The sequence below is a fragment of the Haemaphysalis longicornis genome, unplaced genomic scaffold (assembly GCF_048455015.1).
Source record: "Haemaphysalis longicornis isolate Haplotype H1 unplaced genomic scaffold, Haemaphysalis longicornis Haplotype H1 scaffold_5, whole genome shotgun sequence".
NCBI lineage: Eukaryota > Metazoa > Arthropoda > Arachnida > Ixodida > Ixodidae > Haemaphysalis > Haemaphysalis longicornis.
In genome coordinates, this window is record NW_027526385.1 from 201,132,315 (window position 1) to 201,145,650 (window position 13,336).

Below are 13,336 nucleotides of genomic sequence, written 5' to 3' on the forward strand. Positions count from 1 at the left end.
TCTTTTTTAACTTTCATATCGGTAACTCGCCTCGTCGAGATAAATGTTTGTGTTTGTCATCATAAAGTCTCTCACCGCCTGTATCGCGTGTGCGCCGCAAATTCTGGGCCCCAGTGACCAATTCCGCCAGAGGTTTATCGCAAAAGACTGAAACTTTTGAATGTTTTATGTACTTCCCACCCATGTGCTTGTTTAGAAAAGCTTGTGATGCATTTCATGAGTGTTCTTGTGCCTTTTGGTTTCGAACGCATGAACAATCTTTTTCTCCTTACACAATATGAACAGAGTTATTTCCAGGAACAAGTATTTTTCTAACTCTACAGTCGTTTGTTTTTACATCTGCCGGGGGTTTTCTAAGGATTCTTCCCGCTTGATGGGACCTGCGGGCTAGTGGGAAGAAGTGTTGTGCCTTCGCTGAGCGCTGCCGGAATATATAAGTGTGTAGCCTTTTGGTTTCAACCAAATATGAATGTGTATTTCATAAAACCATGATGTAATTGGCCTTCAAGGTTTTTTAAACCGAACGTCACCATGCACATTTCTAACTTCTTGTACTAGTTTGAGAGGAAACTATGCCTGCATAGAGTTGTTAAGGATATTTTGGATGGTTCGGTTGTTCCTAAGTATCAATTTATGGCTCTTCACTGATTGAGGTCCATGCCTTTCCCAAAAGCATAGCCATTGCCCCAGGCGTGAGGTAAATCGAAATGTTTAGATACTTCTGGGTTCGTCTTTCTACTATTTTATCATGGTGGACCATTGCTTCTCTTTATATATGACTTCGCCTTGGACATCTGAGTACCCGGAGTGCACAATTTGTGTCGAGATATCTGTTGAAAGTAATTTGCATCAATGGGTTGGTGTTTCTTCTGCGTTTTAACAGGAGGTTTAGGAGGATGTGTGGTAGAAGGTATTTTTTGTACCTGATGCATCCAAGTCATCGCGTGTTGTGGATGCCTATCGCCATATTCTTAAACCGCTGCGGAAATGAACAATGGGCTTTCCTTGCTGACCTGTCGCCTCTACTGCTGACCTCTTCTGTTGTTCTTTGATCCGCCATTCATGGCCGTGGGCGCCACTAACGACATTTTGCAAAGGTGAGACGATCTAGCCACTTTTAAAGCCACCAAAAAAAAAAGGGATTGAGACATCGTAAGAACAACAAAATTCAACTGTGACAGAACAGCCGGGCCTTCAAAGGTCTTCATCCCCGCTAGCTTTCGACCGTACGTAGCCCGGAGCAGCGCTGATACAGATCTTTTGTGCCTATAGCTATTCGTCCAGCCTCAGTTAGCGCTCAGAAGAGGAGGAAATGCTTACACGTTTCGACAACATCAGCCAAAGAGGAAGAGGCACCTTGCCACCTTCAATCTTTCTGAAAAAATAATTAAACAATTTTAACTGCTCTAGAAGATTATTGACGAATAGTTCATCAAGACGATGAACGTTTCCAAGAAAAGCTCTTGCTTTGAGAAGAGGCGTCAGATGCCTGCCTAGCTAACTTAACAGTTCACGAACTGCGACCAACAGACTTAATTTTACCTCATCTGTCTTGGCGATGGATACTATAAGCCGTGCAATATTCTCGGCGGGGTGCAATGTGTTCCGGCTTTCAGGGGCTCCGACCTCATCGTGTACATAAAACGTGCAGATAAACCGAAAACCATGACGTGTGAATAAACCTATCATTCCCTTTATGCTATCCTAATCATGAACGTATCATTAAATTGCGCACCACTGGATTGCTCTGTGGAGCTGTAAGGAGATGTCATAAAATGTATCCGCACGAGCGTAAATTGTTTTTGAGGTTCATCAAGAACCACCAAACGGTGAGTGTTCTGAGTTTGCAGTTGTAAAAGTGTTATTTTTTTGTTGTAACACAAAAATTGACTTTCACACAACAGCTGATATGCAGAAACGTGCATACCGTTTTTGGAACCTGTGAAAATGTGAAAACAAAAGAAAACTGATGTAAGTGGGGCATGTGGACTAAAATGATGCGCATATCCAGTGGCTCTATTTCTTAGTGGTGATTTTGTGTAAAAGCCAGGTCAACTTTTATTTTTATACCGTAGAACAAACCATTTTGTATTCTCCATAGAATTCCCGACTAGACAATTTCTGTATTTATGAACCATAAACCCAAATTGAGAAAAAGGCCAGAGCAAATTAAAGGGAATCATTTTGTAGGTCTTTTAAAATAGCATACCAATCAAATTTCCCGTACATCCCGATCATCCCACTGAAAATACCGAATGTTTATAAATTTTATGCCAGACAAAAACACGAAAGCAAAAAGGACACACCTTAATCTGGGGGTTACATTGCGAAGTAGCACTTGTGTTGAAATGAGTGTTTAAAAAGGACGTATTTCAACCTTGATAAAAAAAACTTTCGCTTCTTGATAAAGCAAGCTTTCCGTTGTGCAAAGTGATGTGACTTGAAAATTCAGGAGTCTGCGTAAACGTTTCCCCACACAAAAAAAGCTACTACATAGCAGAAGTTTCACAAAGTGTGTGGGTCGAAAATCGCGAAGTTTGGTTTCTTTCAACCGACGTGGAGAGGCTTGCGTCTTGGCATTTTCGCCTAAACTGGATATGTAAACATCAAAACGTGAGTGCTAGGAAGCAGTTCCCCACAACCGGGACCAATTAAGCAATGGCAATGACAACGCAGTCTGCCGTTGTATTCGCATAATTATTTTTTTCCAGTGAAGTCCGTGAAGTATAAACTTTTACAGAGATTCCTTTTCTTTCGTGCACACTTACGCCACCCCCACTTCTATCAATCATTTCAGGTGACGTGGCAACAGTGCACGGTGTGCCTATAGGTAAATATTCACAACCATAGGATTTGAGTTTCTGCATTTCACAACAACGTCTCTCGCTATCCGCGTGTTTTAACGGCACGCCTGAGCAAATAACTACGCGTTGTTTTGAAAAAAGCTGCAAAATATACCCTATCCAGCAGAGAACTTAAATCTGCTGTATTTTGTGACATCAATTTTGGAGTGTGACAGTTGGTACCAAAGCCATCGCCTTTAAACACGCTGAGTATAAATAAAGAAGACACCAAAGTCACTGCTTGCCAATGCGGCCCGTAACATCAACAATGCAAGGTAAACATTATGAATCCTATGTAGAGAGCTCTTTCCCGCGAAAATTCGGCAGGTAGAATAAAAAGGGTGAACCCTCGGCCAATTTTTTGTAGCGACGCTACGTGAAATATTCGAACTAAAATTCGAATACTTAGTCTCGCATGCGCCAGTACAAAGGCGGGGCTCCACGCACTGAAAATTCGGTGTGGAGGCTTTCCTATGGCCTAAGAAAATATCTTCGCAATTTTGACCAAGCTTTGGGGGCACAGTTCAATGTCTTTAATTTTACCCGTAAACGTTTTGCCGCTGGTTTTCTCCAATCAATGGTGGTAATTCTTATTTTGGACACTGAACGGAGCAATTCAAGAAGCCTCGAAAGTATTTTGGAAAGTACGAGAAAAAAAACTGGGAAATCTCACCCACTGTAGTTATTTCAGTGCTCGTTAAAATGTGGTTGATGTGGTGCCATGCCAGGCTTCTGTGAGATTTTTAAAATCTGAAACCGTCCGTGGTCCTTCACGTTTCCTATTTGATAATAACGCACTCTGCAAAACTTCAGCAGAACTACCCATCCATACCATACTTATAAAAGCAACAACGCCATTGCTGTGCCATGTGCCAACCGTAATTCTTTGAAAGGATGCCTCGAAAAATCTGCCCTGTACGGCCTATATTTGAAGCGCCGCTGCACGCTGTCAAAAGACGGAAATAAATGTAGTTGTGTGTGTTCTTTAGAAGTTGGATTTATTGTTCGGAGAACTCAAATCGTCGTATAATTTCAAATACTGCGATGCTGCCATCTATGATCATTCTTTCCCCGGGAACCAATTCAGTCGGTCTTGAAGCATCCGCGCGGCCCGAGGCCGTCCCGTTTCTTCCACCAGTGTTCAATGCCAAGGTCGTTGCTGCATAGAAAAAAACGTATAGGTGTCAACCGTGATGGGGAGCAATCGCGAGGCCTGTTTTTTTTAATAGCGGCTGTTTTATACCTATAACAACAATACTGCCTTACGTCACTCGTACTTAAAATATGCCAGGTAGTCATTCCGTTAATAAAAAAAGCTGTGGTGACTTGCTAAGCGTGCCGCTTGCATTCGAGACGTATCATTCCTTGATGAAAACATTCCGGATAAAAATGGAGTAAATCAGTGGTACATTTACGAAAACACACCAGGTCAGCAAATGTAACAAATTTCCCGAGAATATAATTGCAGGCGAAATAATTTCGTTCAAGAACTAAGAACATTGATATGATGCAGCAAATCCTAATCAAGAATGTGTATATATATATATAAATAAGAGGGTTCAAAGCTGGTCGACCACTCTGGACATGTCGTAGACACTCGAGTCACGACCCGGGGGTTAAAAAGAAGGTCCCCTTCACCCCGATTAGTCCGAATGGCGCTGGCTACCACCCCCAAGCACAGGAAACAAATCTACCTAACATAAATACCCCAGAAAGTGAATGGGAAAATCGCCCCGCCGGTAGCGTAGTGGTTATCGCACCAGACCGGTATTCTGGAGGTCGTGGGATCGGATCCCACCTGGCGGGCATTTTTTCTTCACTTTCTTTCTTTCTTTCCAAATTCTTAATCTGTTTCAATGATCTACCACATCCTCCCCTTTGCTTTCCGAGGTTTTCTCGACTGCCAACCCTTATTTCTGCGTTATTTTCAACGAGCCCCTCATTTCCTATTCTGATTCGCTACATGCATAGCGAGGGCCTCTGTTCCGGCAGTCTTGTTGCCAAAGGGAGCTTAAGAGGGTTCAAAGCTGGTCGACCACTCTGGACATGTCGTAGACACTCGAGTCACGACCCGGGGGTTAAAAAGAAGGTCCCCTTCACCCCGATTAGTCCGAATGGCGCTGGCTACCACCCCCAAGCACAGGAAACAAATCTACCTAACATAAATACCCCAGAAAGTGAATGGGAAAATCGCCCCGCCGGTAGCGTAGTGGTTATCGCACCAGACCGGTATTCTGGAGGTCGTGGGTTCGGATCCCACCTGGCGGGCATTTTTTCTTCACTTTCTTTCTTTCTTTCCAAATTCTTAATCTGTTTCAATGATCTACCACATCCTCCCCTTTGCTTTCCGAGGTTTTCTCGACTGCCAACCCTTATTTCTGCGTTATTTTCAACGAGCCCCTCATTTCCTATTCTGATTCGCTACATGCATAGCGAGGGCCTCTGTTCCGGCAGTCTTGTTGCCAAAGGGAGCTTAAGAGGGTTCAAAGCTGGTCGACCACTCTGGACATGTCGTAGACACTCGAGTCACGACCCGGGGGTTAAAAAGAAGGTCCCCTTCACCCCGATTAGTCCGAATGGCGCTGGCTACCACCCCCAAGCACAGGAAACAAATCTACCTAACATAAATACCCCAGAAAGTGAATGGGAAAATCGCCCCGCCGGTAGCGTAGTGGTTATCGCACCAGACCGGTATTCTGGAGGTCGTGGGTTCGGATCCCACCTGGCGGGCATTTTTTCTTCTCTTTCTTTCTTTCCAAATTCTTAATCTGTTTCAATGATCTACCACATCCTCCCCTTTGCTTTCCGAGGTTTTCTCGACTGCCAACCCTTATTTCTGCGTTATTTTCAACGAGCCCCTCATTTCCTATTCTGATTCGCTACATGCATAGCGAGGGCCTCTGTTCCGGCAGTCTTGTTGCCAAAGGGAGCTTAAGAGGGTTCAAAGCTGGTCGACCACTCTGGACATGTCGTAGACACTCGAGTCACGACCCGGGGGTTAAAAAGAAGGTCCCCTTCACCCCGATTAGTCCGAATGGCGCTGGCTACCACCCCCAAGCACAGGAAACAAATCTACCTAACATAAATACCCCAGAAAGTGAATGGGAAAATCGCCCCGCCGGTAGCGTAGTGGTTATCGCACCAGACCGGTATTCTGGAGGTCGTGGGTTCGGATCCCACCTGGCGGGCATTTTTTCTTCACTTTCTTTCTTTCTTTCCAAATTCTTAATCTGTTTCAATGATCTACCACATCCTCCCCTTTGCTTTCCGAGGTTTTCTCGACTGCCAACCCTTATTTCTGCGTTATTTTCAACGAGCCCCTCATTTCCTATTCTGATTCGCTACATGCATAGCGAGGGCCTCTGTTCCGGCAGTCTTGTTGCCAAAGGGAGCTTAAGAGGGTTCAAAGCTGGTCGACCACTCTGGACATGTCGTAGACACTCGAGTCACGACACGGGGGTTAAAAAGAAGGTCCCCTTCACCCCGATTAGTCCGAATGGCGCTGGCTACCACCCCCAAGCACAGGAAACAAATCTACCTAACATAAATACCCCAGAAAGTGAATGGGAAAATCGCCCCGCCGGTAGCGTAGTGGTTATCGCACCAGACCGGTATTCTGGAGGTCGTGGGTTCGGATCCCACCTGGCGGGCATTTTTTCTTCACTTTCTTTCTTTCTTTCCAAATTCTTAATCTGTTTCAATGATCTACCACATCCTCCCCTTTGCTTTCCGAGGTTTTCTCGACTGCCAACCCTTATTTCTGCGTTATTTTCAACGAGCCCCTCATTTCCTATTTTGATTCGCTATATAAATAAATATTTATATATATTGCCGCGAACCATACATTGGGTTTGTATATTTTGTGTTTTGCTTTTACCGCCGGATGCGCCGGTGTGTGTTATCTCTGCGCCAAGGGAAGCGCGTGTTCCATTCTTTCTTTCTGTGCCGCATGTGCTATCTGTTGTGATAGGGAGAGCATTCCGATCTAACGTGAACAGCCCAGAATAATCTTCTTGGATCTACTATGTTCTCGATGCGAATCGACGTTTCGAGAACCACGCGCGCCAAAAGATAAAAAGCCTGCAGTGCGGACGCCGGGGCATTCCATTCGACGCCACTCGCCTGTGCAAGTCACTTTGTTGACCGCTGCTTCGCCGCCTCTGTATTCTTTTGAGTTGTTAGGGGAGCACAAGTTCGCTCCAATAAACGTGTTTCTTATTCAAGACAACTGCATCGTCCTTGTCTTCGTGACATCTGGTGAAGGTGCGGGGTATGCACCCTTCATGCCCACTACAACCTCGGGAAGCCGCCAAGCCAGTCCAACACAAGCCAGCCCCCGCCTGCAAGATTTACCACCCGAGTTCGGTTTGATGCCAGAAGGGCCCAAGAAAAGGAACGCTGCAACCAACACCATGGTGCAAGAAACAACGTCACCAATCGTCCTGCAGCAGCCCCGGGAACCGCCATCGTTCCGGGGAGCCCCCGCTGAAGACCCCGAAGAATGGTTGGAGAAGCTGGAGCGCGTCCGCATCTTCAACAGGTGGGACGACGAAGAAACATTCCGGCATGTCTTCTTTTACTTAGAAGATGCTGCTCGAACTTGGTTCGAGAACCATGAGAATTCTTTCACCGACTGGACTCACTTCAAAAGGGAGTTCCTGAAGACATTCACTACCGTTGTGAGAAAAGAGCGAGCTGCGCTTTTGCTTGAAACTCGGACACAACACCCCAACGAAGGGGTCGTGATCTTCGTTGAGGAGATGAAGCAACTATTTCGCCGCCCGGACCCCGAAATGACGGAAGAAAAGAAGTTACGCTTCTTGATGCGCGGTGTGAAGGAGGAGCTGTTTGCTGGACTTGTCCGCAACCCGCCCAAAACCATCGCTGAATTCGTGACCGAAGCCAGCACGATTGAGAAGGCTCTCGAAATGCGGGCTAAGCAGTATGACCGGAACTTTGTTGGCGCGGCCAGTGCGAAATACATCGACAACATGTGGATTCCGGCTGATAGCCTACGCGAGACCATCCGCGCAGTAGTGAGAGAGGAGCAGCGGAAACTTTTCCCGACGACGCCGCAACCCCAAGTCGCTTGCCTAACTGACGTGATTCGGGAAGAAGGTCAAAACGCTTTGGGAACTTCTGTGGCATCCGAAGTACACTGCGAGCCCTAAGCTATGACATACTCCGCGGCTGTTCACCGACCCCGCCCTGCTCCAACACGTCGTCAAGAAGTACGTCGTCAAGAGGCCCCGCCCTACCGCCGCCCACTGTCGCCCGCCCAACCCCCGGTAGCACAAACCCAGACGCCAAGGAAGACTGACGTATGGCGAATACCGGATAATCGTCCTCTGTGCTACCACTGCGGAGAGGCCGACCACATCTACCGTCGCTGCCCATACAAGAGACTCGGACTACGTGGTTTCTCCGTCGACGCACCACGCCCCCGACCCGGCCAGCACCCATCTGGGATTGAAGAATACCTGTCGAACACCAGCCGTGGACCAGCCCGTTTCAACCGTTCGCCGTCGCCCTACCCGTACAAGTCGCCGGACCGCCGTAGCAGTGCTGACTTCGCACGTGGAAGGTCTCCCAGCCCACGCGGGGGAAACTAAAGGCGGCCACTTCTGGAGGTGAAGTTGCTCTACGGCGAAAAACCGGAAACCCTCCAACGACGCAAGGACGCGCTGAAGACTGTGATTCACGACATGCCCTCATCCCGACGACCCGACCTAACCCTGACGAGACTCCCGAACACGACGACAGCTACACGGCGCGACGCGTACCCGACCTGACCGAGACGTCCGTTGAGAAGACGACGACAACGACGATGCACAGTGCCCGACCATCAACACGTACAAGCAGAGATACAACGCCCCGACGAACCCGGAACTCGAGGAAGACTGCATCTGACGTAAAGGTGTCCATCGACGGCTTTGACGTAGTCGCCCTCGTAGACACGGGAGCTGACTATTCGGTAATGAGCGGACCATTTGCGTCTAAACTGAAGAAAGTTATGACCAGATGGGACGGTCCGCACATACGCACAGCAGGAGGCCACCTCGTGACGCCAAGTGGAACGTGCACATCGCGCGTCACCATAGACGGCACAACGTACCCTGCGGCGTTCGTCGTTCTGCCTAACTGCTCCCGGGACGTGATTCTCGGAATGGACTTTTTGACGGACAACGGCGCAATAATTTGCCTGCAGACCAAGTCGATAACATTTTCCTCCGATCACTCCACGACACCGCCGCCGAACCCCGATCACCGTGCTGCTGTCAGGATCGCCAACGATCACATCACCCTGCCACCCCGCGCAAGCCTTATGATCGCCGTCTACTGTGAGGATGCTGCTTCTGACATCGACGCTATCGTAGAGAGTGATCAAAGGTTGCTTCTCGACCGCGGTGTCTCCATCGCAAGAGGCATTGCGCACTTTAAGCAACGCCAATCTCACGTTTTGGTCACTAATTTCACCTAAGAGTACCAGCATTTAAACAAGGGTGCTGCAATTGCGTTCCTCGAAGAAACGCCAGAAGCAAGTGATGTGATCGCGGTCGCCGACTTTGAACGCACACCCGTAGAAACCTTCAAGCTCCCGCAGCCATTCGACGTGAATCCGGCGCTACCGCAAGAACAACAGAAAAAATTATTGGCTTTGCTGCGTCGCTATAGCGAATGTTTTTCGTCGAGCGCAAAACTACGTCAGACCCCTCTAGCGAAGCACCGAATAATAATCGAAGACGGAACCCGACCTACCCGACAGTCACCGTACCACGTCTCCTCACACGAACGGGAAGCCATCCGGACTCAAGTCGACGACATGCTCAGCGACGACATTATACAGCCATCGAAAAGCCCCTGGGCTGCGCCCGTCGTACTCGTAAAGAAAAAAGACGGCACATTAAGGTTTTGCGTTGACTACCGGTGACTGAACAAAATCACGAAAAAGGACGTGTACCCCTCCCCCGAATCGACGACGCCCTCGACCACCTCTTCCACGCGAAGTACTTCTCATCGATGGACCTGAAGACCGGCTACTGGCAAATTGAAGTGGACGAGAGAGACAGAGAGAAGACTGCATTTATAACCCCAGACGGCCTATACGAGTTCAAGGTGATGCCGTTTGGGCTGTGCACAGCACCAGCGACGTTTCAAAGAGTCATGGACACTGTGCTAGCTTGCCTTAAGTGGCACACCTGCCTCGTATACCTCGACGACGTAGTGGAATTAGCCCGGACTTTCGACGAACACCTTGCAAGGTTGGAGTCTGTACTCGAGGCCATTCGTACGTCGGGGTTGACACTGAAGCCTGAAATGTGCCGTTTCGCATACGGGGAACTTAAGTTCTTGGGCCACGTCGTCAACGCCGCGGGAGTCCTACCTGACCCGGCAAAAACTTCAGCCATTGCGAATTTCCCAAGGCCGAAAGACAAGTAGGTTGTGCGAAGATTTCTCGGGCTGTGCGCATACTACCGGCGCTTCGTCGCAAACTTCGCACGAATTGCAGAGCCACTCACGCACTTGACGAAAGATAGCACCCCTTTCAGCTGGGAAAACGACCAAGAAAAAGCATTCGGCGAGCTGCAAAAACGTCTGCAAAGCCCACCCATGCTCGCTCATTTCGACGAAAATGCCGAAACGGAAATGCACACGGACGCCAGTGATATAGGCTTGGGTGCCGTCCTTGTCCAAAAGCAAAGCGGCTGCGAAAGGGTAATCGCCTATGCCAGCCGTGGTCTGTCGAAGGAGGAGAAAAACCATTCTGCCTCTGAGAAAGAGTGCCTGGCTATTATATGGGCGATTTCAAAATTTCGCCCATACGTGTATGGAAGGCCATTCAAGGTTGTAACAGACCACCATGCGCTGTGTTGGCTCGCCAATTTGAAGGACCCCTCTGGCCGTCTTGGGCGGTGGAGCTTGCGCCTGCAGGAGTTCGACGTTACAGTCGTTTATAAATCCGGAAGGAAACACTCCGACGCCGAATGCCTGTCCCGCGCCCCCGTCGACCAACCACCACAAGACTCTGATGAAGACAGCGCGTTCTTCGGGATCGTGACGGAGAGCGACCTAGCCGCCCAGCAGCGTGCCGACCCCGACTTACGCGTCATAATCGAGTACCTCGAGGGATGCAACGTTGCCGTTCCTAGGACCTTCAAACGCAGCTTACCAGCATTCAGCCTGAGAAACTCCGTCCTTGTGAAGAAGAATTTCAGCCCCAGAACAAGAGCGAATTACCTTCTCGTCATCCCCGCGGACCTTCGTGACGAAATTTTGGAACCGTGCCACGACGACCCGTCTTCCGGACATCTGGGCACAGCCCGCACTATTGGAAATATCAAGGCGAGGTACTACTGGCCCGGCCTTACCTCTGACGTCACCCACTACGTCCGGAGCTGCCGTGACTGCCAGCGACGAAAAACTCCGCCGACAAGACCCGCCGGACTTCTGCAACCGATCGCCGTCCCATCAAGACCATTTCAACAGATTGTAATGGACATTTTGGGCCCGTTTCCTACGTCACGATCACAGAACAAGTGGATTGTCGTAGCGACAGAATACATGACTCGCTACGCAGAGACCGCCGCTCTTCCGAGGGGGACTGCACAAGAAGTGGCGAAGTTCTTTATAAGCCAAGTTGTGCTGCGACATGGAGCCCCGGAAGTCCTAATCACAGACCGTGGAACGGCATTTACTGCGGAGCTGACGCAAGGAGTATTACGCTACAGCAATACGGATCACCGAAGAACGAAGGCGTACCACCCCCAAACGAACTGACTAACAGAACGTCTGAACAAGACAATCGCAGATATGCTGTCAATGTACGTTGACGTTGAACATAAGACTTGGGACGAAGTGCTCCCGTATGTCACGTTTGCGTACAACACGGCTATCCAGGAGACGACGCAGCTGACGCCGTTCGAGCTTGTCTACTGTAGAAGGCCGACTACGATGCTCGACGCCATGCTTCCGCACGTAGAAGACGACGACCTCAACGCCGACGTCCACGGATATCTTCAACGTGCGGAGGAGGCCCGCCAGCTCGCTCGAGTTCGTATAACGGACCAGCAGCTGGTGGATGCGGGCCGCTACAACCTCCGACGTCGAGACGCCGAGTACCAACCAGGGGATCGTGTGTGGGTTTGGACTCCCATCCGACGACGCGGACTCAGTGAGAAGCTCCTGCGACGGTATTTCGGACCCTACCAGATTCTACGACGTGTTGGCCAACTTACCTACGAAGTGATCCCCGATGGTGACTCCGGCACATCACGACAACGCACGCGGCCTGAAGTCGTCCACGTGGTTCGCTTAAAACCTTTCTACGGGCGATGACGAACTTTTATTTTCATTTGTTCGGGCTGTCGCTTATGTTAGCATCGGGTCGATGCACTCTTAGAGGGGCGGGTAATGCCGCGAACCATAAATTGGGTTTTTTTATTTGTGTTTTGCTTTTACCGCCCGGCTGCGCCGGTCTGCGTTATCTCTGCGCCAAGGGAAGCGCATGTTCCATTCTTTCTTTCGTTGCCGCATGTGTTATCTGTTGTGATAGGGAGAGCATTCCGATCTAACGTGAACAGCCCAGAATAATCTTCTTGGATCTACTATGTTCTCGATGCGAATCGACGTTTCGAGAACCACGCGCGCCGAAAGATAAAAAGCCTGCAGTGCGGACGCCGGGGCATTCGATTCGACGCCACTCGCCTGTGCAAGTCACTTTGTTAGCCGCTGCTTCGCCGCCTCTGTATTCTTTTGAGTTGTTAGGGGAGCACAAGTTCGCTCCAATAAACGTGTTTCTTATGCAAGACAACTGCATCGTCCTTGTCTTCGTGACAATATATATATATATATATATATATATAGCGAATCAGAAAATGGGAAATGAGAGGCTCCGTGAAAATAAGACAGAAAATAAGGGTTGGCAGTCATGAAAACCTCGGAAAGCAAAGAGAAGGTTGTGGTGGGTCACAAAAAGAGATAAAGAATTTTTTGAGTCGAAAAGAAAGTACTAAAAAAATGCCCGTCGGGTGGGATACGAGGTTTTCTTGACTGCCAACCCTTATAAAGAGAGAGAGAGAGGTAAAAATATCAACGGGGGCGCGTTCGATGTACAGTCAAGTCACTTATAACAATATCGAAGTGCGAAGGAAATCCCATCGTTATAACCGATTACTGTTATGTGCGGGTTTCTAAAAAAGGCACAGCAGAGCTCAAAACATTTCATTTGAAGGCACGCAAGGTTGCACTGCTACCTATTTGTGGAAAAGAAGCTATGCTCGTTCCCCTTCGTTTGCTGCACACGAAGCTGGAGCACATCTTTTTCAAGAGCAACTATGGGTGCTTCACCTAGCTGAGCGGAAAGGCTTTGGTGTAAACGCAGTCCCTGAGAGAATATCATGCGTTGGGCCTCCTGCGAATGTGCTACCCGAGTAGGCTGCGCAACCACCTCGTCAGAGTGGTCACTGCAACCGCTGTTTACAGCACGTATCCGC